Genomic DNA, 26,486 nt, shown 5'->3' with positions numbered 1-26,486 from the left:
GGAAACAGAGCTTTTGGTTCATTTCCTCTCCAACCTCTCTTGGGATGCGTTTGATACGATTCCAGGGCGTCCAAGTTCAGGCCAGTTTGGTTGGAATCAACGGGCGTTTTCTGTGGTGTAAACACACACACACATTCACACACACCACACACTCACACATGTGCTTGTGTGCTCTCCCAAAGCGCAGGTGTGCACACCCACACTCACGCACACACACACACGTACACGAAAGCCCTGGCTCCCCTCTCACATCTGGCCGCATGTTTTCGACAAGGTGCCCTCCTGCTCTTCCTCAACATTTGCAGGCCACGTTGTTGACCTCTGGCCTCTCTCCCAAGCTGTTTTCGTAGGTCACTGCCTTCATCCTCTCCCTCATTGCAAAAGTCCTGTTTCGATGAGCAGGGTCTGACAAGAACAGAACACCGTGTCTTCAGTGAACTCACCACAGACGTATTACAACACCGCTATCATCAGATCGCTTCCTCAGACAGAAGGAATTCCTGCCAGTTCTGATACGCAGTTGAGTTGTGGTTTAACTCCTTGTGCTGAGAACGCCACGGGGAGTCAGATGGAGCGGCCCTGTGTTCTCTCTACGCAGTGCAGGTAGAGAACAACTTTGCAGAGACAGAGACCATGTCACGCTGATATTCTCATTCATTCGCTTCAAGGTAATGCTGGCAAAGTTTTCTGCTTTTTGTTCAACTGGCTGTGTTTGGTAAAACTGTATAAAAGAATCATTTTTTGTAGGTGACAGTCACTGAAGATCATCAATTTATATGTCTTATCACTAAAGATAAGCTCCCATGGTTGGAAATGTCAGATAGAAGGAGAATATGGCTTTTGACTTTATTGTAAGACAATCAGCTTAAGCCTGCATGCTTCGCGCTAAGTCATTTCAGTCATGTCTGACTCTTTGCAACCCCATGGACTGTAGCCCGTCAGGCTCCTCTGTCCATGAGATTCTCTAGGCAAGGATACTGGAGTGGGTTGCCATGGCCTCCTCCAGGGGATCTTCCCAACCCAGGGATTGAACCCGAGTCTCCTTCGGCTCCAGCGTTACAGGTGGATTCTTTACCACTGAGCCACTAGGGAAGCCCAATCAGTTTAAGACAAAGCATACAACTTTAAAGTAAAAACTAAATTAATTTAAAATTAAAAACTATGGTCATTTTCAAAAATAAGAATATAAAAATACCCCAACTTTCTACACAAGAGCACTTACGTTTAATGACAACACAGATGTACTTTATTATTTATTTACTTGGCTGTACCATGTGGCATGTGGGATCTTAGTTCCTCCACCAAGCATTGAACCCAAGCCGCCTGCAGGGGAAGCGTGGAATCTTAACCACCGGATGGCCAGGGGAGTCCCAAGCATGTACTTCAGTAGAATATACAAAAGTACAGTATATATTTTGAGCAGAGAGTCACTTTTAGTGAGAGACCACTAGAAGTGGTCGAATTTAATTGTATCAGTTTAAATAAATAAGTTTGTATAAAGTTTAATTGTATCAGGTTCTTGAGATGGAAATAAAATATGACGATGTAGTCATACAAGGTAAAATACATTCCTGAACAGGAAAAGCTCTTTTGTGAGTTGTATGTTGTGTTACCATCAGAGACACAGAAAGAGAAATTAAATAAGAACCATTGAAAGAGCAGATGCATCGAACTATAATTTCATGGAGAAAACAGTAGTTTTGTCTGTCTTGTATGAACATGAACCATTTTGATTCTAAATGTCACTCCATCCCCAGATCTCGTGTGAGCTTGTCTTATAAACTGGGAAAGTGCATAAGCTTTTTAGCCCCTACTTTTTAGGTAAAGGGTTGCTCACAAGGTCAAGTTATCTGAGGCTACACCAGAGCTCAGAGTTGGTTGTTGAGAGGGGTCAGTGGCTACAGGACACACTTCAGGGCTCCTCCAGGACAGAGGGCAGCAGAGCCTCAGCTTCTAGGCTGCGGGGAGGAGACCTTGGCTGCATCTCCGTCATTGCTCTTCTGAGAGGGGAGGTCACGTTGTCGCTTAGCTGGGGTCACATCCCCACGTCTCGGGGCTCCAGGCAGGGTGCTGAAAGTTGTGGACCTCGGGTTCTGACTCCTGGTGTTCGAGTTCTTCTTAGTTTTATGACTTGGGCTGGGTTATTAAGCCTGAGAATTGCTTTCCTCCGGTTGGAATCATGACAACCTCTTCTCTGTAGAGCTGATGAAGGTGAAAGAGAGTGTTAGTCGCTCAGTCGCATCCAACTCTTTGCAACTCCATGGACTGTAGCCCACCAGGCTCCTCCGTCCATGGGATTCTCCAGGCAAGAATACCGGAGCGGGTTGCCATGCCCTTCTCCAGGGGGTCTTCCCTATCCAGGGATCGAACCAGGGTCTCCGGCCTTGCAGGCAGATGTGGGAGTTAAATTAGCCAGTTCCTGCAAAGTGCTCAGCAGCGAGCCCGTCGCCTGTGGAGACATTGGTCAGTGTTCTCTGGGGACACAGCCGCCACTGAATCACTTTCTGCGCTGGGACCTTTAACCCTGTATCTCAGGCCTCTGGCAATAAGGAAACACTTCGTTTCCGGCTTGGGAGCGAAAACCATGACTCCAACTTTATGACAGGAAATACAATCCAAACAGTATTTTTGTTTCCCCAGGCTCAAGTTTCCTCCTTGAGATCACCAAGTGCCCTTTGCTGAGCCTCGGCGGGCACTTACGGCACTGATTCCCAGAGGCCGGACTGTCACAGGGCCCGGGGCACTTACAGCACTGATTCCCAGGGGCCAGACTGTCACAGGGCCCGGGCACTTACGGCACTGATTCCCAGAGGCCGGACTGTCACAGGGCCTGGGCACTTACGGCACTGATTCCCAGGGGCCGGACTGTCACAGGGCCCTTCGGTTCTGGGAATGGGTATTTTCTGAATGTCAGAATTCTTGCACCTAAGTGACCCAAGTGGGGTCCCCAGACCTCAACTCCGTCACTTTCTCTCCAGGGGACACCTCCCTAATCAGGTCAGAGGGAGCGTGTGGACGTCAGAGCTCATGGCTCTCAGCACAGTGTCATACGTTTCAGAGTTGAAGGGCACGTTCAAAATTATTCTTCTGATCCCTTCAGTGTGCAGGGCATGAACCTAAGACTGGGCAAGCAGAGGTGGATGTGTGAGGCTTATTTTCCTGCAACCGGGCAGGGCTTAACTACTAGGCTCTGAACTTTAGTGGAACAGGACGGACTAACCAGTTCTTCCCCACAGAGCTGGTCATTGCATCTTGGTAGATGTGCGCTGGTCGTGAGCGTGGACAGCCACTGAGCAGGAAAGGGTGAGGGCACCTTCCCTCTCTGTGCCACTGATCAAATAACAAATAAAACTGCGTGGGCACTGCAGGGTCTCCTCAAGCTGCTAGCATCTTACACATCTCTGCAGTGTGTCCGACCCCCGCAGGGCTGGGATGGACCATCGCTGCTCCATCCCATGGACGGAGAAGCCTGCAGGCTACAGTCCATGGGGTCTCTGGACACGATTTCATACCCACTTCTGCCTTTTGAAGAGTCTGGCTTCCAGTCATCCAGAGCCCCATCTGCATGTGGCATGAACTTTCTTCCAGGAGTGGAAACAACTTCCCCGAGACCGGCTGTCCCAGAGCCTTGGGGACCCAGCCTGGCCCCTGGGCTCAGCCCTTTGGCTTCTGTCGGGGCTAATGCTTCCATGGTGCTCAGACCTGGCAGGCAGCCAGGAGAGGAAATGTGCAACCTGGGTGAAGAGCGGGCGCTCAGATGTTTCACCTCCTCCTCTCCTCAGTACTTTAAGGAAGTATTCATTTCCTCTCTTTTTTAAACTTCCTCTGGGAATGTTAAAAATGGAAGACTTTATTTGAGCTTATCTGAATTTGTTGTTACCTGCAAATCCAAACCTCCGTTTACCTGCTCACAATGCACTTGTCATCTGTGTCAGGAAGATTTTTACAGCTTGGATAAAATTGCCAAAATCAGGGAAGCGAGCCTATGTTCATACATACTCCTGTAAAGAGATTTTTTGGTTGCTGTCACAAGTCCTTAAATGTTTATTGGATAAATGAATGAATGACCCTTATAGCCACACCACTGCTATGACTTGAGACAGACTCCATCCACATTCTGAATGTTTATTTCAAATATCTATCTGCTGAGAACTTTTCTCTAAATAACATTTATATCTTGCAATAATTTTAGATTTTCAGAAAAGTTGCATGCATTTCGCAGAGAACTTTCCTAGTGTTAATGTTTTATGTAACCAAGTTGCATTGAAATTAACATTTCTGTAATGCTTTTAACTACAGACTTTATTCAGATTTCACCATTCTTCAAACCAATGTTCCTTTTCTCTTCCAGGATTTAATTCAGGATACCATATCATATTTAGAAGTGGTTGGAGACATTTCTTCTCCCTCATAAAATTAAACAAGCCAAACTTCCCCTAAGAAAATAACAACTGATAAAATTTATTGGGAGGTGGAAGGATTATTCTAGAAAGGGCCAGATAGTACAGAGAATCCCATGGATGGAGAAGCCTGCAGGCTACAGTCCATGGGGTCACAAAGAGTCGGACTCGACTGAGCAACTTCACCTTCACTTTTCACTTTCACCTTTGCAAAAGTAGCCACAGACAACGATTAAACAAGTGAGCACAGCTGTGTTCCAATAAAACTTTATTTGCAAAACACGAGGTGGTCATATTTGAGTCTTAGGCAATAGTTTTCCAACCTCTGATTTTATTGAGCCGTGATTTAACATCAAACTTGGTGTAATAGTCACTCCCTTCTTTCATTGTTACCAAAGCATGTGGAGTTCTCCTATGCCCTGGAGTGAGCTACATAGAGCCCCTTCTCCTCTTTTCTAGACTGAAGGTGGCAGAATTCTCTTGACTAAAGATATCTCTGTCTACTTTAACCTACAGTCAGAAATCCTCTACTGTAACACTCAGAGAACAGTCACTATACAAATTTAAATTGCCAGTTAATGATCATCATCTTCCAATAGGGGTTGTATTAATATCCGCTTGGCTGAAGGGGAGAGGCTTTTGAAAACTGGTGAATCTTGTCAATCAATTCCACTTAACTGAAATTTATTTTTGTAAGATGCATTCACCTTTCATGTAGCTATGTTTGGAGATTACTTCTTTGAAAAGTGAGCTATTCATTCTGAGTTGTTAATCTTTTTTTTTGAACGTATATTTTATTCTTTGGAGCATTTTTAGGTTCATGCAGGAACTGAGCGAGAGGTGCAGAGTGTCCCCATGAGCCCCTTGCTCCCACCACTGCCCCCAGCTTCCCTCACTGGGTCATCCTGACTGGTCCATGGGGCCCAGATGTTGGTCAAACAGTATCCTGGGTGTGTCTGTGAGGATGCTTTGAATGGGATTAGCACTTGCATTGGTAACTAAGTAAGGCCGATTGCTCTCCCCAGTGTAGGCGTGGGCCTCACCCAGTCAGTTGAAGACCTGAAGAGAAGAAAGGCTGACCCTCCCCAAATAAGAGAGAACTCCTCCCCACTAACTGGCTCTCCTCTGGGACACTGGCTTTCCCTGAGCTCAGGCAGTGGTTTTTAATTTTAATGAAGTCCACCCGATGCACTGCGTCTTTCCTGGATTGTGTTTTTAGTGATGTTGTCACCAAATCCAAACTTATTTCGATTTGCTCCTGGGCTATCTTCTGGGAGTGTATGGCTTTGCATTTTGTGCTTAGTTCTGCCACCTATTCTGAGTTAATTTTTGTGAAGTTTGTAGGGTCTGTGTCTGGCTTTATTTTTTTGCATGTGGATGTCCAGTTGCTTCAGGATGTTCCTTTGTTGCAGAGTCTGTCTTTTCTCCATTGATTTACCTTGGTTCTTTTTTCAAAAATCATTTGTCTTTATTTGTGCGGGTCTATTTCTAGGTTATCTGTTCTATTTCATTGATCTGTTTTGTCTGTTCTTCTGCCAATCCTATACCGTTGTAATTATTCTACTTCTATAGTAAGTGCTGACGTTTGGTACATTAGTACTCTGACTTTTTTCTTCTTAAATACTGGGATGCTATTCTGGGTTTATTAACCTTTTAAAGTTTTGAAAGATTTTCAGGTGTGGATTCTTTACAACTATCTCTCTTTTTGTGTATGTAGGTAAAAATACATAGGATTTTTAATTAATACATATAAATTTCTTGGAAATCATTCCTTATTTTCTAGGCCCTGAGCCCTCCAGCTATGTTGAGCTTCCTGGGAATACACCTAGAGCTTGATTTTATTTCATTTTTTCTGTCAGGGAAGCATGTGCCCAGTGCTGTTTTTGGTTATTTTTAAAAAAAGTTTCTGAAAGCTTTTAATGCTTCAACTATCATCTGTAGAAGCCACAGTCTGAGGTGTAGAGAGTCCTTTACATAGCTGTGGAAAATGAATTTCCCAGAGTTACAAGGTGTGGTTTTTGGCATGTTCAGTAAAAAAGAAACGAACAAGAGTAAAAAGGAATTTCTAAGAACATTCCTTTACCTGGGAGTAATCTTGTTTTATTTCCTGCTTGATCTCCCTAAAAGGAATTAATCCTCCCGGGAACACCCCGAGGTTTCATGAGACCCCAAGGAAACTGTAGTTTACGACAGAGCTAAAAACCCTTGGTGAATGTTGCTGTCACAGAAGGAGGAGTGGACAGCTTCAGTCTGCGACTGCACAGGGCTTGCTGTCTCCTTCTCCTGCCTTTTGGGGAGTTTTCTGGGCCCACGAATGTGACTGGGGAATCAGGCAGACTAGATAACGACATTGCTAGTGGTTTAGCATGGCCTTCTCTGGAGTAGAGTTTGGTAGAGTGACTGGTACCATCATTATTAGGAAATTGGAGATTGTCCACTTTGAAATTTGTATTTTATTTTAAATCAGTGATTTTTAGCCTTTTTTTTTTTTTTTCAAGCAGTTTGGGAATCTCCTGGCAGTATATAGATTGAGTCCTTGGAAAAATACTGTTACACAAAGCTTTGCTTATAATTTTTAAGAGATACAAAGATGTTCTGCATCTCAGAATGAGAACTTATCTTTTAAAATCTCATTTTTGAACTTACTTTTTGTAAGGTATATACCAGGTGTTGGAGAAGGAAACGGCAGCCCACTCCAGTGTTCCTGCCTGGGAAATCCCATGGACAGAGGAGCCTGGCGGGCTACAGTCCATGGGGTCGCGAAAGAGTCGGATGCGATTGAAGGGCAGAGCACGTACCACGCTTGCCATATAACTTCTTCTAACTCACGTTTCCTGGAAGCATGCTCTGTTTACTGTAACAATTTTGTTTCAACGCTATAAACCAAGAGTGAGTCAACTGTGGCCCCCGGCTCTGATACGGGCACCCACCTGTGCTTGTAAATAAAGTTTTATTGGGACGTGGTGGGCACCCACCTGTGCTTGTAAATAAAGTTTTATTGGGACGTGGCCCTGACCGTTTGTGTATGCCTTGTCTACTGCCGCTTTCCTGCTACAAAACAAAGTGAATAGTTGAGAATGAGGTCGCACAGCCTGAAGAACGGAAATATTTACTATCTGGACCTTCTTGGAGAAAACTAGCTGACTCATGCTATCAAGAGTGAAATTTGGGATGGTGCAATGTATGGCTTTTTATTTGATTCATGTCAATAATAAATTATGTTTGAAACATTCTCCAGATCACACGAGCTTGATATTCATGTAGCAGGATGCTTAATGAGACTTGCCCTGTTATCTCAGAATCTGGGCCAAGCCTGCAAGCTGAGACAACGATTGCTCACCTCCCAGGCTGAGAACAACAACCCCTCACCCCCGCCTCACCGGAGACCCTCAGTGGTTCCACTCAACCTTGCCCATCGGGTTCATCTCTGCACTCCCTGCCCTCGAACACACTGTTGAGAAAACAAATGAGTCAGTTCTAAAGGTTGCCATTACTCCATGTTAATGGGGTATCATGTATGTTTACCTTTTTCACTGGCCTGCCAAGAGAATCCAGGAAGAGTCTGTCTCATAGCACCCAGCTCTCACTCTTAGCCATTGTAGCTGCTTCTACTTCTTGTATAAAAAGTAGGAACTCGGGAGAAATGGAAGGCGGTTTTGAGAGTTGCATTCACTCATTTCTGCAGCCAGCATCCCGTTGGGCGGCTTCCCCACGCACTGCTCTGAACGTGGCCCAGAAGTAGAAAGACAAATCAGTGTGGTGGTCTTGCAGCTGATCGCCAAGCCTGGACCTCAGGTCCTGCCTGTGAGCCGGCCACCCTGGGCGCCATTGTTTCTGCTGACCCAGCATTAGGATGGGGGCAGCGCCACAGTCTGGATTTGCTCCAGTCAACCGAGGAAGGAAAGTCCAAACTTAAAAGTTCTGTGCATTGGGATCCACTCATCTCTTTCAGAATCAGTTCACCAGAGTGTAAAGACAGAATCTGAAGGAACAAGGCCAGGTGAGAAGTGACTCTGCCTTGTGGATCAGTTTGCATCTTTATGGTGGGAGAGGATGGGGAATGCAGAAGCCATCCCCCACCCTCACTTTCCCCAATGCAACATGTCTGCCGGAGGATCCACCCTGCAGAGCCCTGGGTCTGACCTGTAGGGAGCATGCTGGGGATCCCAGGAGCATCAGATGGCACTCACCTGCTGGGAAGAGTGCTCCAAGGATGTGCCCTCCCCAGCCTCTCCTTCTAGCACTTTGTAAGAGCCCCGGAGCCCCTCGCTCTGACCCTTCATGTGGCTCAGGCAGCACTAGGGGCGCTGGGCAGGATGGCACAACCTCTCACTCCTCCTGGAAGGAGGAAGGGATGCTGTCAGAGCCGCATCTGCAAACTGCAAGAGGCGGAGGGTTTGGCTTAATGCTCCGAGGTAGTGTATGCACTGGCTTCCGGACATGTGCTGATGGCTCCAGCCATCTGCTGGATGGACGTCTGGCCAACGCCCAAACACACGTGCCAAATGGCCTCAGGGGCACCCGCCTAAGCTAGACTGTGGGTCCCTGGGAAAACGCTCTGTGCCCGGCGGGGCTGACCTCTCCACGGAAACAGCGACGTGGGGCCGCTTCCCCTGCAGAAGGTGGGAGAGTTCCCACACTGAGCGGTGCTGAGATGCTGGAGGTCTGTTTTTATGTTAAATTCTGTAAACGGAATCACAGACGTAGAGAACAGACTGATGGTTGCCAAAGGGGAGGGTTTTGGGGGAGGCGTGGAGGGGGAGGTTGGGGTTCCGCAGATGTAAGGTTTTGCATGTAGAAGGGATAAAGAAGGTCCCTCTGTAGAGCACAGGGAATTATATTCAGTGTCCTGTATAAGGGAAGCTGCCCAGTCGTGTGCGACTCTGCGACCCCATGGACTGTAGCCTACCGGTCAACTCCGTCCACGGAATTTTCCAGGCAACAGTACAGGAGTGCGTTGCCATTTCCTTCTCCAGGGGATCTTCCCGACCCAGGGATCGGATCGAATCCAGGTCTCCTGCATTGCAGGCAGATACTTTACCATCTGAGCCACCAGGGAAGCCATCCTATATAAACCATATGGAAAAAATATTTTTAAAAGGAATATATAACTGAGTGACTTCATTATGCAGCGGGAATTAATACAACATTATAAATCACCTGCACTTCAGTAGAGTTTTTGAAAAAGTAGTACGTCATTTATTTGCAACACCACCATCAGAACCCCTGAGATAGGCAGACATTCCTTTATCTGCCTGTGAACAGTGCCTTTCCTTTCCTGCTTACGATGGAGCATGCCTGACACTGCTTGTCACCTGGCACCCACTTCACGCCACTGCCCTTCCCTCCTCCGCCCTCCCAACCCACGTCCAAGGGCGGGTGTGGCCGCCAGCATCGAATTTCACACCCTTCAGGTCTCCATGGGAAGAGGCTGACCTTTCCTTTCACAGGGAAACGCGGGATCATCTCAAGAGTTTTGAGAGCAGCAAGATTGTGTATTAAGAATTGCTCATTGGAAACGGGAACGAGAATTTCAAACGCTCTCCACACACCTCTTCTTAAAAACGGGACAGGGAAGTCACGAATTTGGTAGAACATGCATCTCCAACAGGGCAATGTGGTTCCCAGGAGGTGAAAACTGATCCTCGATGGACAGAAAGCCCCTGAGATATGACCGCAGTCTGTGGGCCTTCAAATGACCACAGTACCACCACGTGCAGCGTATCTGTGACCAGAACAGGTCACAGGGAGCGGTTAGGAAGGACACGTCTAAAAACTCCTTCAGGGGTGGACAAGAAGATGTTTGAGGGACACCCATGCAGAGAGGAAATATTGCAGCAAGAATGAAGTCTGCAGGCAAAGTCACAGAAACAGGCTAACCAGGGACCGAGAGACTGAATGGTTTACATAACACTCCTGGGAGACCTGCTCCCGTGACCAGGTTTGATTCCTGGCAGGGAACTAAGATCCTGCATGCTCTGCCATGAGGACAAAAAAAAAAAAAAAAAAAAGATGTTGCCTACTTTCTTCAAACTGAGGGTTTGGGCCAACCCTGCCTCTAGGAAGTCTCTCAGTGCCGTTTGTCCAACAGTATTTGCTCACTTGGTGTCTCTGCATCATCTTTTGGTAATTCGTGTGATATTTCAAACTTTTTCATTATTATTACTGTATTTGTTTTGGCAATCTGTGATCAATGACCTTTGATGTTACGACTGCACCTTGCAGGCTACCCTGGTGGCTCAGCAGTAAAGAATCTACCGCAATGCAGGAGACGTAGGAGATGCAGGTTTGATCCCTGGGTTGGGAAGATCCCCTGGAAGAGGGCATGGCAACCCGCCCCAGTATTCTTGCTTGGAGAATCCCATGGACAGAGGAGCCTGGCGGGCTGCAGTCCACAGGGTCACAAAGAATCGGACACGAAGCAACTGAGCACGCATGTGCACTGCACTCTGCTGAAGCTCCGATGGTGTTAGCATTTCTAAGCAATGAAGTATTTTTTAATTAAAGTATGTACATGCTTTTTAGACATAATGCTATTGCACACCTCCTAGGTGGCCATCCCTTGTAAATGGAGCTTTTATATGCACCAGGAAAGCAAAACATTTGTGTGATTCCCTCTATCGCGGTGTTTGTTTTACTGGGATGTTGGCTTCATTACAGTGGTCTGGAACTGAACACCTGCATCTGAAGGTATGCCTGCAGCTGGTTTGCAAGGCTGGGGAACACCATTTTCTCAGACTCAACCCCAGAGAAGACACACACGGGATGATATCCCTGGTGACACAGTGTTCGGCGCAGAGCTTGTAGTGCTAGGAGAGGAAGGAACTTTCCCCTGAGAAGGTCCCCCTAGGGTAAGTCCGCAAGTCGCTTAAGTGAGACGGCCTGGCTGCAGAGGACGGTGCTCACCAGGGCCTCGAGTCCAGGCTGTCCGGGCTCCACTGGCACGGTGGGACAGCGGTGCCCCGCATCCCTGGGGCAGCCCCTCCTCCGGGCCCCGTCCGCCTCCTCCTGGTCACGGCCACTTCTGAGGCCCCTGGCCTGCCTATTGCTGGCCTGTCCTGATGGCCAGGCTGTGTCCCACCAGCGTCCGAATTCAGGGCTCGCTTTCAGAGCCGAGTATGGAAGCAACTCCTTCTTTTCCTCACCATACCTTTTACATGCAATGTGTAGTTGATCTAATTTCTTAGTTTCCTATAGTTCTCCATCTCTAGGAACTTTGGGAAAATTTGCCCGAGTCTTGTTTGGGGGAATATTTGAAGAGTCTCACCTGCTGTCCTCCTGTTTCCCTGAGGTGTCAGGACACACCTCCCCTGGGATACCTTCCACTCGCTGGACCTTTAGAGGCTGCAAATAAACTGTACTGCTTTCTGTGGCAAAAACTCTAACTTTAGCCATTTTCCATTTCATGCTTTGTAGAGCTTCCCTGGTGGTTCAGATGGTCAAAAATCTGCCTGCAATGTGGGAGAGCTGAGTTGATCCCTGGGTCGGGAAGATCCCCTGGAGAAGGGCATGGCAACCCACTCCAGTATTCTTGCCTGGAGAATCCCACAGACAGAGCAGCCTGGCAGACCTCATGGAGGACCTTATTGCCAGGAGGACCCTTCCTGAACCTTCCTGGTGCCTACAAATACATATCCAGTCTCTTGTCACAATCAATATTCTTGGAAATAAGGAAAATTTATAGTTCTTAATACGCTGATTTTCTCCACAAATTTATTGACCATGTCAAATGAAGTTGAGCAAAACATGCTACATCAGAAAATTGTTTTTAATGTCTTTGTGCAATCTTCCTTTAAAAACAAAATGGGAGCATTTTAGTGCTGAAGCATTTTGCAAGTTGCCAGGCGCCGGATTGTATTTTGGTGTGTCACAGCAGAGGTTGTGACAGAACCATTGTCTTCTGAGGCAATCGTTTTCCATGGAGAACAGACAGCCTGGAAATGCTGGAAATTAGGGATCTTCTCATCTTTTGACCTAAAGGGTTGATCCAGACTCATTTATGGAGTTAAGGTGTGGAGTAAACGATGTTCAGGAAGGTTCAGCTTGGTAGCAATTACATAAGCAAAATCTCTGGAACAAAACAAGCAAATACAAACATTGCTTTGGCGTGTGTGGGCCCCGATTGCACAACTCGACGCCTTGAGCTGACCCTGTAATTAGTCATGATGGTTCCTGACGTGGATGTACCTGCATGGGGGCGGGGGAGACACGGTTACACCAACAAAAACATTCTCATTTTTGCATGACCTGACGTGGCCTCCTTTCTCCCAAAGGGGAGCTCGTTTGGACAAATGATGTTCGCCACGGGCAGATTCTGAACTGGCAAATGCAGGGAAACTAACAAAAAAGCAGCAATCAATGGAGAAAGAAAGTCCAAATCAATTCCACAATATGAAGAGGTGAGAAGAGGCAGGGGCCGTCTGTGTGAAAAGCAATGAACTGGGAGAAAAACGTGGGACTCGGGCCTCTCTCCTCCACCTCAGTCAGACTGCGTGTCCCTCTTGAAAATGACAAGAGCCCTGGAAACGCAGACGTCAAATTCAGCAAATAGGTACCCTGTGTTTCTTCCGAACAGCACAGACTTTCTGTTAGAATGGGAATCAATCTATGAAAAGAAATCAATCTGTCAATATGTTCCTGTTTTTCTCCACCAGCAAGGAACTCAGCTCATTTTGAAAAGCCAAAAGGAACACAGGCTGCCTCTTAGAATGAATGCCCCAGGGAAGCTCAGCGTTTGGAGGTCAGATGTTCTTAGGAGATCAGGAGAGCTCCTCAGTCTGCCTGGCTGTGGGGAGGTGGAGAAAGCAAGCCTGGGTGATGCTATGAGGTTCCTCCACTCACTGTGGAGGGCGGGGCGGGCAGAGGAATCCACAGGGCCCCAGTGGTGAAAGCAGAAGTGTTAGTCGCTCAGTCGTGTCCGGATCTTTGCAACCCCACGAACCGCAGCCCGCCAGGCTCCTCTGTCCGTGGAATTCTCCAGGCAAGAATACTGGAGTGGTTGCCGTCTCCTTCTCCAGGGGGTCTTCCCAACACAGGGATAGAACTCGCATCTGCCACTTGACACTGGGGAAGCCCAGAAACAGGATGAGGTGTGCTAACTCCCATGCAGGGTTTCACTGAGGGGAAAAAAAGTCTTCGTCTGTCTAGTGATTATAATTCTCTCTCCGGATGAGCCTCATTTCACCCTGGGCTTCTCATCTTGAAGGAAGGAAAAAAACAAGCTGTATTCAGCTATCAGGGATTCTTGCAGACCTGGTAGATTCCCTTGTTCAAAGCTCTTGGGTTTGTGTGAAAAAGCAAACAAACTCAGAAAGCAAAACCCTAAAGCTTCTAACAAATTAGAAATATACAGTCAATGAGGGACAATATTTATCTTTTGGGGAAGACCTTTAAATAAAGACTCAGAGGGGGGAAAAAAAAAAAAACTAAAGAAAAATAATCATTTGGTGTATTTCCCCAACATATTGGATTTTTGATTGTCAGTATATGCATTTTCACTTCCACCAAGACATCTGCATCCATCCTGCTTATTACCAGAGATTGAGCATCACCAGGCAAGACTGTTACTATGGCAAGCGCTTTTATCGGAAGAGGAATGTAAATGAGAGGAACTCACAAAATGTACGGCGAAAACAGGAAGGCAGAGAAAAAAAAAATCTTCCTTCTTGGGCCTAAGCATTTTAAAGGAGATGGTGACCATGAAATATTTAACAATTACCTATTTAGGTAAGCAACCTCATTGTAAGAACTGTAGGAGGCACCAAGGCAAACACGGGAGGTTTCCTGATCTCAAGGACCTCGCATTCTGGTTGGGGAATCCTGCCATAATCAGCACAGATGGATGATCCCCTCGATGTGATACACACGTGGTGAACTGAGAAAGAAGCTAGAAAACAGGTGCGTTGGGAGCCCAGGTAAGGGAGATACAATGGGCGAAGTTTGATCAAGAAAGATCTCTTCTGGGAAAGGGTGTGTAGACCTTGTTTTTAAAGGGCAGATAATGTCGGGATGGATCAGAGACAGTTAAGCATTACGGAAAAGTTCAAATATATATTCGACGGTTTAAGGGGTTGACTAAAATAGGGAAGAAGTAAAGGGAAAAGCTGGAATCCAGATGAAAAAGGTAAATGCATCTCAGTTCTGGGGGGATTGCTTTTGAAAGGCTAAGGAATTCGGACGATACCCTGTAGGGAAGGTTAGGGGCTGTAGGTTTCTGACCGGTCCTGGCTTCCCGCTTCTTTGTAAATAGGGACAGGTGTTGAATGACAGGTCCCCCGGTCCACCTTCCCCCGCTGGGGTCGGGCTGGGGGCGTGGATGAAGTCCTCATTCAGCAGTTCGCCCGCTCACCATCCAGCTTTGTTCTCATTCCTGTTCTGAGCTTGGCAAACACTCCCTGAAGTGTATTGTACTGTTTCCAGGCTACCCCTCACGTAGCACAGCCTCTGCAGAGTGTCGGCTCTCTGCCAACCAGCCCCGATCTGTTCCTGAATCAACATTGAGTGTCTGCAGCCATATCTCCCAGCAGCTCGCCAGCCCCCTGCAGGAACCCACCGGTTTCTAGGGGGTGCTGACTGCGTCCATGCCCTCTCACCGTCGTGGGCAGGGCTGGGCGTCAGAGGGAATGGCTTGCACCCTCCACGTACTCTTGGCCTGCCTTCAGATAGTCTTCTGGTTGCTTCCGAATTGCGGACTCACATTTCCAAGCGCTAGAAAAGTCCAGTCTCCATCACCCCTCCCGAGCTGGCAGGCTGGATGCTCAGACCTGGTGGATACTCTGTCTTCACCAGGAATCTCAGCTCAGCTTTTCCATACCCAGTCTACCTCCTAGCTAACCAGGCAGGGGCAAGGAACATGATCTAGAAAGCAATGCACTAGGGTATTAAACCTGCTCTTGTGTGAAATGCATTAAAAGAACAAAGAGTGTTAGGAAGAAAGCTAGTGAAAGAGGCTCAGTGTCCATGCGGTGGAGATATCTGGGTTCTGGAAGTGATAGGTGTTCTTAGCCTCTGTCGGGTCTGACTCTTTGAGACCCTAAGGACTGTAGCCCACCAGGCTCCTCTGTCTGCAGGATTCTCTAGGCAAGAATACGGGCGTGGGTTGCCATTTTCAAGTGGTACTAGACGGGAAAGGAAGGGATAGATATGAGATTTGTTGTTTCTGTTCAGTTGCTCAGTTGTGTCCGACTCTGTGACCCTTTGGACCACAGCATGCCAGGCTCCCCTGTCCTTCACTGAGATAGATAAATAGGAAAAAAATGGACCAGACACGGCGACTCCTCGGCCCGAAGGAACAAACAGGACGGAGTCCAAGGCGACTGAAGAGCTTCTGGTGTGGACGATGGAGAGGAGGCAGGTGCCATTAACAGAAATGAGGAAACAGGAGGGACATTTACCATCCCCACCCCGGGCTGGGTGGGTTGAATTTAAATGCTCAAGTAAAAATGGAACTCTTCCTCAGTGTCTTAGAGGGGGAAATGGTGCTACTGGGTGAATTTGTTAGTGAAGGGGGAAAAAAAAAAGGAACAAACTGGTAAGAGATGCAGGAATTAGCTCAGGGAAATGTTCATGTTTAAGAAGAAGTTTGAGGGGGGAAGAGGAAGAAAAGTCAATAAAGAGATAGAGAAGTGAGAGCCAAAGAGGTCGCGGTTGAGCCAAAGTAACTCAGGGTCACAGAAGTCAGGCAGCCCCAGATTTCAGAAGAAATAGACCAGTCATGTCACACGCTCTTAAGAAGTCATGGTGAGCGGGGAATAGCCCGGACTGGGAGAGAGGAGTTCACGCACGTTCACTGGTGCAGTGCACCCGTCCTGGTGGAGATGGAGCAGACGCCGCCAGCCAGGGCGTCTGTAAGTATGAATAGTTCGAGAAGTTTACCCAGATCTGGATATGAATAAGCAGCGATCGTTGAGAAATTTGGCAGAGTCAAGAATGAGGGCTTCTGTTCAGTGTGGGCAAAGCAGAGACTGAGAAGATTCTGGATGAGGGGGGTCATTGTTTAGAAAAGAGGAGGAAGGTATTTTATGCTCATTTAGAAGAGCATAAAATGTAAAGTACTTTTGTACAAAATTTGTGCAACTGTAAAGCTGAGCGCTGAAGAACTGATGCTTTTGAACTGTGGGGTTGGAGAAGACTCTTGAGAGTCCCTTGGACTGCAAGGAGATCCAACCAGTCCATTCTGAAGGTGATCAGCCCTGGGATTTCTTTGGAAGGAATGATGCTAAAGCTGAAACTCCAGTACTTTGGCCACCTCATGCGAAGAGTTGACTCATTGGAAAAGACTCTGATGCTGGGAGGGATTGGGGGCAAGAGGAGAAGAGAACAACAGAGGATGAGATGGCTGGATGGCATCACCAACTTGATGGACGTGAGTCTGAGTGAACTCCAGGAGTTGGTGATGGACAGGGAGGCCTGGTGTGCTGCGATTCATGGGGTCACAAGGAGTAGGACATGACTGAGGTGCTGAACTGAACTGAACTGAAACGATGTAGAAAATAATAAACATTTTTTACCAAGAAACATCAATAGAAACCTATATAAATGGAAGGATCTGAATATTTTATCAGGGGAATCGTTAAAATATTTTTTTTTTCTTTTCTCCTTGTCTGTCTCTTTCTTTCTTATTTTTTAAGTTATGAAAATATGATAACATATTTATAGGAGACATAGAAAATACAGAACAAAATTAGGTATAGTTCCACTATATACTACAATTGCTTGTTTTAAGTAGATAAATTAAGATTTTTAGTTGGAATTTCAATATCAAATTCTCCAAAATTAATAGAATGCGTGTAGAGAGAAGTAGAATACAGTAGACCCGAAAGACATTATGAACCAATTCGACACAATTAAGATTTACACAATTTTCACACAACAGTAGGGTCCAAATTTCTATTCCAGTCCCCGTCAACTATGAACCAGGATACACTGGAGATGCTGGCACACTAAATCCAGAGACGTAACACCAGGTGCAGAGGTTTCATGGTGTAAAGGTGTTGAAGGAATTCTCTGATCACCGATCGGCACATTCAGCAAAGTCGCCTCTAGATCCCATGGCTCTTTTTCTTGCTCCTTTAGCAGCTCCACAGATTCCGTGCACAGAGTGTCTTGAAGAACACTTGAAGCTAGGCGCCATCTCCATTTTTATTTGTAGAATCTGACAGCCCTGCCTACTCTCCGCGCCTGAAAACTGTCCAGGAATGTCCCCTCTGTGGGCTTCCCAGGTGGTGCCGTGGTAGGGACTCTGCCTGCCAACGCAGGAGATTCAGAAGACTCGGGTGTAATCCCTGGGTCGGGAAGATTCCCCTGGAGGAGGGCACGGCAACCTCTCCAGTATCCTTGCCCGGAGAATCCCATGGACAGAGGAGCCTGGCGGGCTATAGTCCATGGGGTCGCACAGAGTCAGACATGTCTGAGCACACACGTGCATCCCCTTCCGTATCTTTATTTTGGTGCAAATCATCAGTACCCAGTTCAGGATTTATTTCCTTTTTCTGTTAGTGAAAGAGGTGTGGTAGGGTCTGGCTTCTTGCTGCCCAAAAGCCGCTAAACAGGCCAGGATGGTGGAAAGGACAGTCTGCTGTATTTCAGACGCTGGGAACTAGGGAGGGAGGGGGGCAGACATCTGTCTGAAGCCTGACTCCCCCTACCAGCCCCCAACTAGTGGGGCAGGAGCTTAGACGGAGTGCGGGAGAGGGGGGATCTACATCCAGAAACAGCACAGTCATCTCTGACAGTCGCCTTCAGGTTGGTCCTCGATGGTCTGATCAGCTCGTGCTGGTTGCTTTAGGTACAGCTAATCTTCAGTTCCAGGGCCCATTTCCCCCCATTTCTTTATGGCCAGTTCTCAGAGTGTGGCAGCTCGTGTCCTGGGTACGGTCTGGTCATCACGTAGTTATCCCGTCCACCTGGGGTTTCAGTATCTATAAGACAGCTCACACGATGTGGCTCAGAATATCATCTATAGTCCTGGAGAAAGAACTGAAGGTCCTTGACTATGGTTAATGAGTGCATTCTTAGTATTTGGTCTCCTTTGACTGTTTTCCTCTGTCTTCAAGGTTCTCAATTTTCTGCCGGGCCGTGGGGTTCTCGTCCCTGTCGGGTCCCGCTCTGTCTCGTCCACATCGTCGATTCTTCTCTTAGGAAAGCGTTTTTGTGGACATCTCTTCTCTCCTTGGGCACCTCCACCTAAATGTGTCTGAGAACAAGCTTGTTACCTTGTCTCGGAAACAAGCTAATGCTTCACCCCTGGCCTCCCTACTCACGTCAGGGATGCTGCCTCCAGATTCGTGGTTGCAAGGGACAGAAACTCCTCGGGCCCAGCCGTGGTCAAACGGCAATCTACGGCCTCAGCCTCAGCGACGAACCTGCCTGAAGGGCGAAGGCGGTAGGGCCCAGGGCGGTGGAGCAGGGCTCAGACATGGTCAGCACCCTTCTTGTCCCTGCCCACCCTGTCGGACGGCCTTGTTCCCTCTGGGCATGCGGGTCCTAGAGGGCAGCCCGGGCTAGACTCTGGCTCTGCCAGTTCACAGTACGACCCAGCACCTAGTTACCGACCCTTCCTGAGGCTCCCTTTCTGCCTCTGCCAGCTCCACTCTGAATTTGGTTCTCGAGAAGCAGAGAGATTTGGATGCACTTGGTTGCCCGAGGGGATAGTCTCAGGAGAAAAGGAAGCAGGGAAGAAGCCGGACAGGCTGGGGCGATGATGTCGTCTCAGCTAGAGTCTGCACTCCCTCTGATTCCATGGGGAGCTCTGCAGAGAGAGGTGGTGTGCAAGGCTGGACCCCTTTGAGACAAGGACCCCGGAACCAGCCTGGGTGTCCCTGTGTTAGCTGGGTGCAGGTTGTCTTTGCAGGAGACAGAGCTGGGGAGGAATAACCTCCCGGGAACAGAGGCTCCAGCAGGGTCAAGGCCAGTGGAGTAGGAAGGGGTATCCTGGCAACTGGAAGCCTTGATGCTCAGCAGTGGAGGAGGCCAGGGCAGGACGCCAGCAGTGTTCACACTGCATGTGGAAGCAGGATCCGCCTTGTGGGTCTCAGTCACAGGAGGCGCATGCCTGCAGCGTGCTAAGGCGCTTCAGTCATGTCCGACTTTGTGCCACCCCATGGCCTGTAGCCCACCAGGCTCCCCTGTCCATGGGATTCTCTGGGCAAGAATATTGGAGTGGGCTGCTATACCCTCCTCCAGGGGACCTTCCTGACCCAGGGTTCAAACCAGAGTCTCCTATGGCTCCTGTATTGCAGGCAGATTCTTCACTGGTAAGTGACAAGGGGAGCCCCGTGAGAGATGCTTAAGTCATTATCTGGCATACAACAGGCACTCCATAAATGCTACATGATGATTAGAGCTACTTTTCCAGTTTTACTAGTAGCTCATGAGAGATACTGGGCTTCCCCCATGGCTCAGGTGGTAAAGAATCCGCCTGCCAATGCAGGAGACGAGGGAGACGTGGGCTGGATCTCTGAGTCGGGAAGATTGCCCTAGAGGGGGAAATGCAATCCACTCCAGTATTCTTGCCTGGGAAGTCCCATGGACAGAGGAGCCTGGAGGGCTACAGTCCATTGGGGCGCAAAGAGTTGGGCACGACTTAGTGATTGAGCACATGCATGAGAGATATGGAAAACAAAAAATATGTGTTTTGCCAGAGTTGATAAAACTTTTAGTTTTTGCTCAAGAATCTGTGGTCTGTGATCCATGGTTTTACCATTTTTTTGGTACCATTTCTGTAGTTCCAAATATTCAGCAAGGGTGACATGTTTGACTATCCTTTGACTGTTGGTTTTTAAACAGATTTTTGAGCATCAAATCCAAGGTCATCTTTGTTGTCAGTCAGGGTTACAGGAGGCTCCAAAGAAGCAGTTCTATCTGTTCTTACTCATTTCTTGGCGGCCTCTCCTTGGCTTTCTGTTCTGTGACAGTCCCAACCTACACAGATGTATTTTGCAAGCGGGATTTTGTGCTACACTGTATCAAGTGTATTATATTGCAGTCGTCATTCTAGACATACATCAGCTGCATTGCTTTCATCTGTAAATCTTGTAATTCCATCACAAAAGCAATCAAGTTGTCTATGGAATGATTAGTTCCCTACAAACACCTGGTGATTATGGCTCCTGCTTCTATTATCCACGGATGCTTTCTGATTTCCCCCTCTCCTTCCTCCATTATTTACTGGAGATTCAGGGTGTGCACAAATAATTCAGATTTATCATGTCTCACCGGTTATTTTATAACGTCATTAAGTAGGAAGATGGTACTGTACTTCACAGATGAAAAAGTTAAAACAAAGAAATGTGTGAATTGAAGTGCGAGGGTCCAACTGTAATTTTTATCTTAAAAGTCCTCAAGTTCCCTGGAATTGAAAATTTGGTTTTGATAGGAGTTCACCTTGCCCTTCATTTCCTGTGGGATCTCTCAAGCCTTTCTGACTTACTGGGGCTGCAGATGACTACCACCTTTTATCTGCCTAGAGAAAACCAAGGTTTATCATTGTAGCTTTTCCTAGTGCACCTACTAAATTTGCAGCCACAGTTTTTCTCTTTCTCCATCTCACAGTTATTTGGGAACACATCCAAATGCTGTAATTTACATGGTCACTGAGCCAGAATGGATCATTGTGCATGGAATACGGGTTGTTCAGTCGCTCAGCCATGTTCGACTCTTTGAGGCCCCATGGAGCACAGGTGGCCCTCAGTTCACGCTGGAAAGGCGACAGAGTCACAGTACAGGGAGGATGGCCCCTGGGCCGAGGGTGCTCCAGGCATGCGTATCCTCTCTTCCTCTGACAGATGATTAGACAGTTGCAGTTGGGATAAGAAGGGGAAATAAGAGGAAAGAACTGGGGTGGAAGCACCCAAAGTGTTTGGCTTGAGCGGGAAGTGGGGAGCAGTTGCTGTCTTCATGTTAAGATCCTGGAGTACCTTCCGTGTAAATGAGCTCTTTCCTGCTGAGGGCAGTAGAAATTGGTGTGGATGGTTAGGAACAGAGGATTGAGCTGTATAGCAAGCAAGGTTTTGAAATGTCAAATTTTGTTGTTTACTTGCTAAGTTATGTCTGATTCTTCATGACCCCACAGGTTGTAGCGTGCCAGGCTTCCTTGCCTTTCACTATCTCCTGGATTTTGCTAAAACTCATGTCCATTGAGTCGGTGATGCCATCCAACCATCTCATCCTCTGTCACCCCCATCTCCTCCTGCCCTCAATCTTTCCCAGCATCAGAGTCTTCCAATGAGTCAGCTCTTCGCATCAGGTGGCCAAAGTATTGGCACTTCAGCTTCAGCATCAGTCCTTCCAATGAACACCCAGGACTGGTCTCTAGGATGGACTGGTTGGATCTCCTTGCATTCCAAGGGACTCTCAAGAGTCTTCTCCAACACCACAGTTTAAAAGCATCAATTCTTTGGTGCTCAGCCTTCTTTAGGGTCCAGCTCTCACATCCTTACCACAATTTGAATGCATCAGTTATTCGGCGTTTAGCCTTCTTATGGTCCAGCTATCATATCCATACATGACTACTGGAAAAACCACAGCTTTGACTAGACGGACCTTTGTCGGCAAGTTTAGAGGCTAAAAATCAAATTTCAGTCAGAGAAATTCTAGAAAACTAAGGACACGGTTGCTTTTTGACTGCATTTTGTTGAAAGATGGAGAGAACAGGTTGGCTCTTCGGAAACTCCGCAGAGATTCTTAGACACTGGGGGCCTGGGGGACGTTACCTCACCCTGCTGGCAAAGGCAGCTCTTTGGTCAGTGGGATTGGATGGAAGGAGGCTCCACTCTTACAAAAAGACCAGGTCTTTTCTGCATCTAGGGAGTGGGTGGAGCACACTCCGGACCTGGTGTTTGCTGGCAAACAGAAGTTAAAAGGATGTTTAATCACGTTGTTTTTACATTTGGGGACAAGCAATTGTGGGAATCACAGAGTAGGCTTATAACTAGAATCGACATATTTGCATTGGATCTCATTTGCTTTTTTTCGTGTAATGATGTCATTCAATTGATCTCTACATATTGATCAGAAACACGTGTTCACTTCATGAATAGAAGACGGAGAAGAGGTTCCCGAAGCAGCAGACTGGAGCGATGCCCTGAATAAATGCCTCGTTTACGGACACCAGTGTGGCTGTGTCCCCAACTCTGCCACCTGTGGGGGTTTATTGGTGCCCTAACAGCAACCGATGGGCCACATAAACACGTTGCATATTTATACAGAAGGCTCTGGATCAAACACGCTGCATTTGTGGGGTCAAACCTTTCCAGCTGCTGGCGCTCTACCGCCTATGCTCTGCCCGTGGTGCAAGCCATGGATAAAGTGCAACATATTTATTCTCAAAAACAAGACAGACTTACCCCAGTTTATTACATTTCAGCTACTACAAGCTCAAGATCATGAAGCCTAATGTTCCCGACTCACACTTTCCCACCCATGAGAGCAATGACCTTGTGCAGGTGAAGGTCATGCCCCCGGAGAAGGGCCGAGTGTAGACCTGTGTGAGTATACACAGGGGAGGCGGGCATGGGGGCCTTCCAGGGCTTGCAAACGGGGGTCTCCTGCTCGAGGGTGAAACAGGGAGTGCGGCTGGAAACGGGAGGGCTGGTGTCTCTGGGGACCGGCAGCGGTGAGTTTGCTCTGCACCTGTCCTCTGGGCATCATGGGCTGTGTGGATGTGACGTCTGTGTGGAGGATGGGAAGCCAAGGTTGCCTCCCATCCACCTGCACGAATTAGCACAGCAGAGTGGAAACAGTGCACTCTGAAGCTGCACAGACCTGAATGTAGCTCCAGCTTTGCCTCTGTGTCGCTTCAGGGCTCTGCTGCCCTGAGCGGGGCGGTGCAGGGGCGATCCCTGGTTTCCTTCTGAGGGGCAGGGTGGCCGTGGTCACCTTGCCAGATCGCAAGCGCACTCCCCAGAGCAGCTGGCAGAGTGGCCATTCTAGAGATGGGAGTAGTCGTTACTTCCTTTATCACCGCGGTACATACATCAAGAAGCATGTGAGGTTTTCTGGGTCTTTTCTGCTTTGCGTTGACCTGTAATACGAAGTGCGGAATGAAGTAAGCCAGAAAGAGAAAAACAAATATTGTACATTAGCGCATATACTTGGAATCTAGAAAAATGATAAAGATGAACCCACACACGGAGCAGGAATGGAGATGCAGACACAGAGAGCGGATGTGTGACACAGAGGGGAAGGGGAGGGTGGGGCGGATCGGGAGAGCAGCGCCAAGTGTGAGTTTTCCTAAATGAAGAGAGCTTTGTGGAGTTAAGTTCGCAGTTCTTGTAAAACTATCTAATTGGTAGGCTATCCATCAGCTCTGGTAACACAGGACCCCGAATCATAAATGAACAGGATTTTCATCATTTTTTTTTCTCACCATTTCAGTTCTTTGACCAAAGTCAAGAATGAAAGGGAGAAGATGCTTCCTTAGTGGAAGGCAAAGGGGGACATTTTAAGTAAGTACATCTATGTTCTGAGGTCATGGATCAGGATCTGAAACCTTATCTGCTAATTTTTCCTTCCATTTCGTTTGCAAGGAAGAGAATGACTGTCATTATCTGATGGATGTTTACTGTTGCATAGAGGGTTCAGCTCGAAAGCCTTATTGTGACTTTGGGGTCATTTCAGTCCACAGAAATGTGCGTGTGAGGAACGGGAAGCAGAACTCAGCTGCCTTGGTTTCCGGCGGGTTTCCAGCTGATGTAGGGGGAGCTCCCTGAAACCAGTGCAGCCGGAGCCCAGGAACCCAGAAAGGGAGACGCTCCGTGCCTGCCCTTCCCTGCCCCGCACAGGACCCCCCGCAGCCGGCACCCAATGCCCTTCCGGCCACACTGTTGCTCCTACCGGCCTGGCCGCAAACAGGACCCTGGCGCTTTGTGAGTCCACCCGGCGGTTCTCTCTGTGAAGTTGCCACTAACACTGAACTAGGCCATCCTGAACCTTTGCTTCGGGGGAAACAGCACTAGGAAGGTCCCGTGAGCCACTGGGTGCCACATTTTCACCAGCTGATGAGAGAGCCCTGCCTTGGAGGGAAGAAGTTTGTTTCACGTGTCCTACAAAGGGTTTTGATCGAAGAGGAATATGGATAAAGCTGGACATGAAGGATATGAGGGGCATCTGAGGAGATGAGAGTGAGATGGAGCAGGACTCTGTGGGGCTCCTGGGCACAAAAGACGTCTGTGTCCCCCGTTTCTTGATTACAGGAATTAGGCTTCATTCAGGCTCCATGACCTTCTCTGAGTTCCAACAGGAAGGTTCAAACAGCTGCCAATCAGGGAAGGGAGGGGGTGCCGAAACCAGGAAAGAGCAGTCAAGAAACAGTAGGGCAGCCTTGGAGCCGGGCCCTGGTTCCCCTCAAGGGATACACAGGAAGATATCTTGGAGCTTTCTGCAGATACTGAAACCCTCACTACACAGAAGTTAGCTGCTTTCTGCCCACAAACACGGAGGCCCTGGACGGCTCGGAACCAGAAAGTTGATGATGCTGACTCCACTCCCTCACTGCCAAGCCATCAGAAGAGTGTCCACGAGCTGATCACGCCCTCTTTTAACCAATACCATACAATTATTCACTACCCCCTCCAGATGGGGTCAGAGTTTTGAAGGCATTAGCCCGCTGGGGCAAACCCCTTTGACTGGCAAAGCAATAAAGCTATTCTTTTCTAGTTCACCCAGAGTTCAGCCTCTGAGAATTTATTCTGTCCTAGGTACAGAGGTCAGACTCAGCATCAAGAGCGTGGCGTTGCCTTAACTGAGATGCCATCTCCACTTGCTCCCATGGCCCAGCTTACGGTGCTCTTGTCGGGACAATGACAGCTGAGTGGGAAATGGGACTGAGGTACAAGCATCAGGCGAGAAGGGGCTTTCCCGGTGACTCAGCGGTAGAGAATCCACCGGCAATGCAGGAGCCACAGGAGACGCGGGTTCGATCCCTGGGTCGGGAAGACCTGGAGGAGGAAATGGCAACCCACTCCAGTGTTCTTGCCTGGGGAATCCCATGGACAGAGGATCCTGGTGGGCTACAGTCCATGGGGTCACAAAGAGTGGGACACAACTGAGCAACTAAATAACAGCCTGGCAAGAAAGAATGATGCACAAAGGGGATGATCTATAAGTCCTTAAAGCAGAGAGCCATTTTCCTATGTGTTTCATAGCTGGCTCCCCCGGCTCTTCCAGACAGACCTGTGCTGTCTGCATTATGACAGCTCTCTGCCTTTGTCCCTTGCACTTTTGTAACGCGGGAAGAGACAGATTAATTGTATGGTGAAACTCTTCCACAATTTGCTGAACCTCTGCATTCCTGACATTAATCTTTCCCCAAGTGCCCTATGATTAACTTGAAAAATCAACCGGGCACAAGCTTAGACTAGATTCATGTAAATGGAAACACATAAATAGCGTGCGGGATGGAGAAGGGGCAAGGCTGTCTGGCTGCCGAGAATCTGCAGCAAGATGATACATGAAGCTTTTCTGCAGACTGCTTCATCCGCGGAACGTGTCGGTTATCCGTCAGCCGGTGCTCAGGAGTTAGACTCGCTTCTTCTGGGCAGGGGCCTGGTAAGAGCACAGACCGGGGCTCCATTTGCAAGCTGCTTTCAAGTCATGCAAATAAGGATAACGTTTCTGTCTTGATCTTTAACAGAAAATCTCTCTTCCTCTTTGTTTGTGGAGTTTAGCAATCAGGTGCCTTTACCTGGATTTTCCTCTTTGTGAAGAGATACCAAGCACAGGAGGTCCATTTGGAGATTTTCTAGACAACGTTCCTGCATGTTTACATCAGAGATGCTCTCCTGACGCCAGCTCGGATTAGTCTTACGCAGTTGGCTAGAGGGCTCTGTTGATCTATTCACTTTGTAAGTTCTGAACCTCCTTTTCCTGATCAGACGCTTCCACACGTGAATTTGTTCTTATGTAAATAGAGCTCTTGATCTGTGCTCACAGAATGATGAGGATGAGCTGGATGGAAAAATGGAGCCTGTGTGCAGGGAGGCGAACACGGCCCTCGGGTGAATCCACCAGGGGTGGATTTTACCCCAGAGGCAGCCCCGGGCGCCTGCAGTCTGTGAGACCCTGAGCTGGCCTTCTCTTTCAGCTGCA

At 48.0% G+C, this 26,486-nt stretch overlaps 1 long non-coding RNA gene across 1 annotated transcript; it reads left to right on the top strand.

Annotated features, from left to right (window-relative positions):
* The first annotated feature begins 394 nt into the window (after positions 1–394).
* On the top strand, positions 395–25,059 carry LOC139186250 (uncharacterized). The gene is made up of 2 exons (XR_011569816.1): positions 395–668; positions 22,765–25,059. It is a non-coding gene; the product is annotated as an uncharacterized lncRNA (long non-coding RNA).
* The last annotated feature ends 1,427 nt before the right edge of the window (positions 25,060–26,486 follow it).

Source organism: Bos indicus, chromosome 12 (assembly GCF_029378745.1).
Source record: "Bos indicus isolate NIAB-ARS_2022 breed Sahiwal x Tharparkar chromosome 12, NIAB-ARS_B.indTharparkar_mat_pri_1.0, whole genome shotgun sequence".
Taxonomy (NCBI): domain Eukaryota; kingdom Metazoa; phylum Chordata; class Mammalia; order Artiodactyla; family Bovidae; genus Bos; species Bos indicus.
The sequence above is the reverse complement of the archived record's forward strand: the minus strand, read 5'-3'. Positions and strand labels throughout refer to the sequence as shown.